Source organism: Oryctolagus cuniculus, chromosome 8 (assembly GCF_051225735.1).
Source record: "Oryctolagus cuniculus isolate XC-2025 breed Fujian yellow rabbit chromosome 8, ASM5122573v1, whole genome shotgun sequence".
NCBI classification, from domain to species: domain Eukaryota; kingdom Metazoa; phylum Chordata; class Mammalia; order Lagomorpha; family Leporidae; genus Oryctolagus; species Oryctolagus cuniculus.
The window spans coordinates 95351797-95359873 of NC_142874.1; the positions used below are offsets into that span (position 1 = coordinate 95351797).

General features: G+C 41.3%; 1 protein-coding gene across 7 annotated transcripts in view; it reads right to left on the reverse strand.

Annotated features, from left to right (window-relative positions):
• MTTP (microsomal triglyceride transfer protein) overlaps positions 1-8077 on the reverse strand; it is a 74076-nt gene that overhangs the window by 65850 nt on the left and 149 nt on the right. Inside the window, exon 1 of one of the 7 annotated variants that reach the window (XM_089303027.1) lies at positions 7913-8019. The exons of 3 other annotated variants lie outside the window; for them this stretch is intronic. The gene's annotated coding sequence lies outside the window, so the exon portion shown is untranslated. Of the gene's footprint in view, positions 1-2430; positions 2534-7912; positions 8020-8077 lie in introns of those variants that run through there. 3 more of the 7 variants (XM_089303023.1, XM_089303024.1, XM_089303026.1) reach the window with 3 other exon arrangements.

Here is an 8077-nt window from a genome sequence, read left to right on the forward strand (position 1 = left end):
AAAAACATTACTTTAAAAGGTATGGTTCAAGAATTATCTTTCAGAAAAATTTAGATTCATTAAATCCCTTCACTGAACAAAAAGTAAGCTTGACACTTACATTTAAGTGATTCGGAACCTAAGACTATAATAAAGACAATAATTTTCCAAAGCAGCGTCATCAGCCAAACTGTATCTCTTCATGTGTACATGCATGTATAGAATTGACAACAACCAAACATGCTCATGCATCATGAAGTTACCTGAGAGGACTGTGAATTGGCCACACAAAAATGAGTTGCCAGCATTTAAACAAGAGAATTAGTAGAGCTCTTTCAGTAGCTTACTATAAAGAGAAGAAAATTTTGAAGTTTGTTCTAAATACATTTACTGGATAAAAAGGAAATTCCAGGCCAGTGCCGTGGCTCACTTGGCTAATCCCCCGCCTGCAGCGCCAGCACCCCAGGTTTCTAGTCCTGGTAGGGGCGCCGGATTCTGTCCCGGTTGCTCCTCTTCCAGTCCAGCTCTCTGCTGTGGCCCGGGAGGACAGTGGAGGATGGCCCAAGTACTTAGATCCCTGCACCCCATGGGAGACCAGGAGGAAGCACCCGGCTCCTGGCTTTGGATCGGCACAGCGCTGGCTAAAGGGGAGTGAAGCAACGGAAGACCTTTCTCTCTGTCTCTCACTGTCTATAACTCTCTCTCTCTCACTGTCTAACTCTGCCTGTCCAAAACAAACAAACAAACAAACAAAAAATCCAGGTCCTAAAATAAAGTATCTGAATATAAAAAATAAAGATTTCTTTTAAAATTATATTTAATAAAACACAATTATATTTGTGAAATAATTCTTAAAACATAAACATTTTATTTGAGGTAGTGATATGATGTGAATAGGCAGGCAGCTAAGTTTAGCCCAAGTGCCCTAGAACACTTGCAGTCCTGCATGTTACCTCTTTATCTGTTTAACATGTCACCAACCCAAGAAATGTCATGATAATATTAAATTCCATCAACAGAAGTGCCATTAAATTCCCAGATGGTTTCATACATGCTAAAGCACCACTCCTTACCCAACAAAAGAGACTGAGAATGGGGAGAGCCCTCTTCACCACAGACCATGGTTGGAGGGGCTGGAGGTGCTATTCAGGCTCCCCATGCACAAACCCTCCCCTCCGACAACCCTCTTGCCTAACTATGATGGGCATTCTCTGTGTGGGGCAGCCACCCACATTTGAATGCTTTCTCTCTTAAATTAATCCTGTTCTTAAGATGTCTCTGCTTGGATTTATCTCTGGGAGAGGCAAGAACCTAGAGTGGAAAATTCAAATGCTCATGCCCACGTCAGTAGAAAGGAAAAGCAGTTGGTTTAAGAAGTCACCAAAATAAGAAGATAGAGAATACTAATGACAGGTCAAGAAATATGGAAGATAGAGTGTGAGTGGAGCCATGGTGTTTGGAGAGAATACTTGAGCAGTTTCCCAGAAATATTGAAAGGCACTAAATTCGTTCTCTGTAGCTGCCATAACAAAATGACCACAAAATTAGTGGTTTATAACACCAGATGTGTCATCTTATGGTCCTGAAAATCGAAATATCTACATTGATCAAGCGAGGCTAAAATCAAAGTGTTGGCAGGGTGCAGCCATTTCTGCAGGCTCCAAGGGGGAATCAGTTTCCTTGCCTTTTCCAGCTTCTACAAGCTGCCTGCTTTCCTTGGCTCACCGCACCTCTATCTTCAAAGGTGGGTTGAGTCCTTCTCATATTACATCACTCTGACCAACTTCTCTGTTTCCTATTCCACTTTATGGACCCTTGTGATTAAATGGGGCCCATATTTTTTCTATCTTAGGGTCAGCTGACTAGCAATCTTAATATCAGGTGCAATCTTAACAGATATTTATAGATTCTGGGAATTAAGGCATGGACATATTTGAGGAGCCATTTTTTTGCTCACCACCATCATGTATCCACAGGTTCAAGAGGCTCAATAAACCTAAAGCAGGCAGCTGTCTTTGTAGCATAGTGGTAAAGCTGTTGCTTGCCATGTCAGCATCCCTTGTCAGAGTGACAGGGTTCATGTTCCAGCTGCTCCACTTCCAAGCAGCTTCGTACTAATACACCTGGGAAGGCAGTGGAAGATGGCCCATATACTTTCCCAGCCTCCCACATAGGAGAACAGGACGGAGTTCTTGCCTTCTGGCTTTGTGTGGCATAGACCTGGCTGTTACGGCCACCTAAGAATTGAACCAGCATGGCCAGTGCCGTGGCTCACTTGGCTAATCCTCCACCTGCGGCGCCGGCACCTTGGTTCTAGTTCCACTTGGGGCACCGGATTCTGTCCCGGTTGCTCCTCTTCCAGTCCAGCTCTCTGCTGTGGCCCGGGAAGGCAGTGGAGGATGGCCCAAGTGCTTGGGCCCTGCACCTGCATGGGAGACCAGGAGGAATTACCTGGCTCCTGGCTTTGGATCAGCACAGCACACCAGCCACAGCGGCCATTTGGGAGGCGAACCAACAGAAGGAAGACCTTTCTGTCTGTCTGTCTCTCTCTAACTCTGCCTGTTAAAAAAAAAAAAAAAAAAAGAAGTGAACCAGTGAACCAGCAGATGGAAAGTCAGTCTCTCTTTCTGCCTTTCAAATAAATAAATATTTTAAAAAAATTCTTGTGGGTTTGGGCATAACTTAAAGTTTATATGACTAATGTATTTTTAAAAATTTATTTATTTAAAAGGCATAGTGACAGAGAGAGCGAAAGATAACCTCCATCTGCTGGTTCATTCCCCAAATGGTCACAACAGCCAGGGCTGAGCCAGGGTGAAGTCAGCAGCCAGGAATTCCAGCTGCATTTCCCAAGTGGGTGGCAGGAACTCAAGTACTTGAGCCATCACCAACTACTTCACAGCACCTTAGCAGGGTACTGATCCAGAGCACAGTAACCAGGAGTAGAACCAGCACTCCAATAAGGAATGTAGGCATCTCAAGAGGTGGCTTAACCATTGTACAATGTCTGTTCCAAGACTAAAATATCTTTTAAAATGATGTCACAAGGACCTTCTTTGTGGTATACTGAAAAGCTGGACAGCATAATAATGTTCCTTCAACGAGAAGAATTAGTTCAATAAATTATGGTACCTCAGTTGAACATGAAGCCACTGAATACTATACCTGTATGTTTAAACATATGCTTACCATAGCTTGGTAAGTAAAAGAAAGTAGTCTATCAAACAGCAGATACAGACACAGTTTAAGATTTTTTTTGTTTAAACATACATGCTCGTGTGAGCACAGAAATAGGATTAAAAGAATATTCAGTGAAAACACTATTATCCCTAGAGAATTTCAGCATATTTATATTTTGTTGCATTCCATGTTAATTTTGTTTTTTTTTAAAGACTTATTTATCTGAAAGGCAGAGTTAGAGCAAGAGCGAGAGAGAGAGAGATCTTCCATTTGATGGTTCACTCCCCAAATGACTGCCACAGACAGCACTGGACCAGGCCAAAGCCAGTAGCCAGGAGCTTCATTTGTGTCTCCCATGTGGGTGCAGGGGCACAAGCTCATTAGCAGGGAGCTAGACAGGAAGTAAAGCAGCTCAGACTCAAATTGGCACCAATGGGATGCCAGGATTGCAGAGGACAGCTGTACCCACTACATCACAACGTCAGCCCCTGCATTCCATGTTATTTTAAAAATATTTTCATTGTGTCTAACAATTTCAGATTTACCAAAAACTGTTAAGATAGCATGGATTTCTCATATAATCTGCACCAAGGTAGCCCTATTATTAGGGATCGTAATCTCTAATATTAACCAGTAGTAATACATTAACTAAAATTCACATCTTATTTAGGTTACTTTTTTTTTTTTTTTTGCCTAATCATTTTCTTTTGTGTCCATCTAGGATACATTAGACTTAGTTCTTGGGTATCCTCAGACTCCTCTTGGTTGTGACAACTCTGAAAAGCACCGGGCAGGAGTTTTGTAAGATGCTCCTCTATAGGAATTCTTGTGCTGTATTTCTCAGGTTTGATTGGGGTAACAAGTTTGGAGGAGGAAGAACAGAGAAGTTAAGTGCCATTTTCATCATATCAGATGTCTGTATTACCAATCAGTGCCAGTCATAACCCCGAAGTACACAACCCTGAATGCTATGATCTTCAATGTTGAAATTCCCAAAAGTCAAAATCGCTAATGAGTAAAATCCCTTAAGTTTAAAAATCCCTAAAGATCAAAAATCCCCAAATAACAATCCCCAAAGATTAAAAGTGCCGGAGCCAGCACTGTAGCGCAACAGGTTAACGCCCTGCCCTGAAGCACCAGTATCCCATATGGATGCCGGTTCTAGTCCTGGCTGCTCCTCTTCCGATCCAGCTCTCTGCTGTGGCCTGGGATAGCAGTAGAAGATGGCGCAAGTCCTTGGGACCCTGCACCCACGTGGGAGACCCGGAGGAAGCTCCTGGCTCCTGGCTTCGGATCGGTGCAGCTCCGGCCACTGCACCATCTGGGGACTGAACCAGTGGATGGAAGACCTCTCTCTGTCTCTACCTCTCTCTGTAACTTTGTCTTTCAAATAAATAAAATAAATCTTTTTAAAAAAGAAATGAAAAGAAAAAAAGTGCCAAAGGCTGAGATCCTGAAAACTGCAATTCCCATACAGAAAGGGCTACATAAAAGGGCTGGAAAGCTGAATTCCGGGAGAGGGAGCAGTGTGATTTCCATTGTATGCAGGATAGTTCCGAATTATTCAATCAAGTACTACTTCTGCCCCTACACATATACTGTCATACTTGTCTTTTTTTTTTTTCTTTTTTTTTGACAGGCAGAGTGGACAGTGAAAGAGGCAGAGAGAAAGGTCTTCCTTTTGCCGTTGGTTCACCCTCCAATGGCCGCCGCGGCCAGCGCGATGTGGCCGGTGCACTGCGCTGATCCAATGGCAGGAGCCAGGTACTTATCCTGGTCCCTCTGGGGGCCAGCACTGTGGCACAGTAGGTTAACACCCTGGCCTAAAGCACTGGCATCCCATATGGGCACCTGTTCAAGACCCGGCTGCTCCACTTCCAATCCAGCTTTCTTTTATGGCCTGGGAAAGCAGTAGAAGATGGCTCAAGTCCTTGGGCCCCTGCACCCACGTGGAAGACCCGGAAGACGCTCCTGGCTCCTGGCTTTGCATTGGTGCAGCTCTGGCCATTGCAGCCAACTGGGGAGTAAAGCAGTGGATGGAAGACTTCTCTCTCTCTCTCTTTCTCTCTCTCTCTGCCTTTCCTTCTCTCTCTGCGTAACTCTTTCAAATAAATAAATAAGCCTTTAAAAAAAGAAAAACATCCTCTGTCAGAAAACAAAAAGAATTCAACACTCAGTGGCCCTGTAAACCAGAGAATAATTTTATGACCTACAGCCCTCAGGTTATACACTGTATCTCTGGACTTGTTCATCCTACGGATCTGCTATTTTGTATCCTTTGACTTACATATCCACATTATCTCCCCTCACTTTCCCATCTCCAATCCTGATATTTGCTAGTTTGTTCTTCATCTCTGTATATTTCAATTTTTTAAAAAAAGATTCCATATACAACTGAGATCATACAGTATTTTTTCTTTCTGTGCCTGGCTTATCTTAGCAGAATGTCCTCTATGCGCACCCATATTGTGGAACATAGCAAAACCTTGTTCTTTTTAGGGCTGAATCCTATTCAGTTATATACAGTTTCTTTATCTATTTATTAATCTGTCAGTGGACACTCAGGCTGTCTCCACATCTTGGCTATTGTGAAGAACGCTGCAGTGAGCCTGGGAGTGCAGATATCTTTCCAAGGTGGTGACTGCATTGCCTTTGGGTATGTGCCCAGAAGGGAGACTGCTGGGTCAGACGATAGTTCTATTTTTAATTTCTTTAGAACCTCCATATGGTTTTCTATAATGACTGCTCAGTATTTTAAAAGACAAACAAAATAGTTTGCAACATTTAAAAGACAGATTTCACATATAAATTCAGATTTCTGGCTGTTTTTTTTAAAGATTAGGATCTTATGCCATTAGGTTCACCTCCTTTCTTGGAATTTATATTGATTAAAGAGGACCTGCACTATCAGGTTTGTGGCACTTGCTTCCCACATAGCTTTTCTAACTTGTTACCACCCAGTCCTTACAGACAATACAGGTTTGCAATCCACACACGACCTCTTATGTTGGCTTAAGCTACAAACATTCTTAAATATTTCTATTTAAATGTCCTGAAGACTTCCCCAGAATCCACATATTCAAAACCAAACTTACTAGTTTTTTCTAAAACTGATGTTTTTTCTGTATTCCCTAAGTAATCCAAATAATGGAATTACACCTTCTTCCTCCTGCCCACAGCTTTTCCAGTCATGTGCAGAAACTCTGACATGCTCAGTTCTTTGCTTTCATTGTTCCCAACACTTTAAAGTCCGTTGCCTTCCTGACATCTGGAAACCTCTACCCACTTTCCAAAATGAAGTAAAATCATTTAGTTTCTGAAATTAAATCCTCTGCCTCAAGGAAGCCTTAGTTTCTCCTTTTCATGTTCAGGCACCTCAATGACATTGTATGCTGTCTGGCTTATACTTCCAGCTCTCCTGCTAGGCTAGGGATGCCTCAAGGGCAGGGATCATGCTTAGTCATCTTTATATCACCTAAGACAAAATGCATGGACTTTAATAAATGTGTCAAATACATTAAATTATACAAATCAATGAAAAGATTGTTTCATATTTCCCCTGCTTAAATTTTCTGTATGCCTTCAGTCTTTGGTAAAAAAAAATTTTTTTTTGGTGTTTACTTTGGATTGATTCTAGAATCTTTAAATTTTGTACCATATGACTACAAAATTAAATGGCTATGTCAAAAGAAAATGAATTGACTCCACAGTTAAAATGAGGATTTAAAAAAATTACCTTGTTTTAAATATCTAAGGATGCCTGGTATTAATTCTGGAAAAAATGTATAATTATTTATAAAAAAGATCCCATAGGGGCAGCTGAACAGCTGTCGAAAGATCTGGCACATCACGATGCCAGCCTGAATTTAATGACCTACATGTGAAGGGCTACATATCCAATTACTAATCCTCACTCTGCTACTCTTTGCCCTGATATGGAGGCAGCTGAAAAAAGATGCCCTACTAACGGATCAGAAATGGATCCAGACTTCACTGCCAATGCTCAGCTAACAGAGAACTTTTAGATTTGAGATGAGAGAAAAAGAGAGGTACCACAACAATGTGACAGCTGGCAGTTCTTAAAATAAAATTTGAGGGTTTAATGCAAGAATGAATTCAGTTTTTGTTTTTGTTTTACTAAATTCAGGAAAGTTCCAATTCTTTTAGAGAACCTCAAATTTTCAATTTAACTTTGTGTTCATGGAAGTCTTTAAACATATTCAAGTATGCCTTCAGACACACTATACTTCAGATTTCTTTCCATACTCAGAAGGTAGTCTTCTCCTAAAAGATTCAAATCTCATTCTTAACCTTCAGTGCCTACAATAACTACTTATTAGAAGTGGGCCAAGAAAAATAAATAATAAAGTAAATAGAAAAGGACAAGATGACTCAGTCTATATATAGCAAAAAGATTATATAAGGCCAAGCACTGTAAACAATGAAATGTCACCTGATATTTTGCAAAACAGCAGAGGAAAAATAGCTCAAGAAATGAATGGTGAGTAAAGTATATGGCTATCTTACTTAAGCCACTTTTTCAAAGAAGGTTTGGAGGAATTCTACATTTAAGCCCACTGTACCGTGAATTTGACTCATTTTTTAAATTTAAATTTCCACCTCAGTTATGTAAAAACACGGGATACTGGTAACACTTCCAATACTTTAGAAATAATTTAGTTAAGAGACACTTTCCTCTTTACCACAGAAGTGCCTTTCCTGTTTCCCATTTTCAATTTTTATAAGGGGTTACCTTAGTCCCCTTTCAACGGGTATGCAAATGAATATACGCCCACAGGTACACAGTTACCTCCTGAAGCTGGAACTACACACACACACCGTAACCACCCCCCACTCCTAATCTCTTTACTCCAGACCCGCCCCCTTTAAACCCCTCCTCTTTCTCCCATTGCAGGCC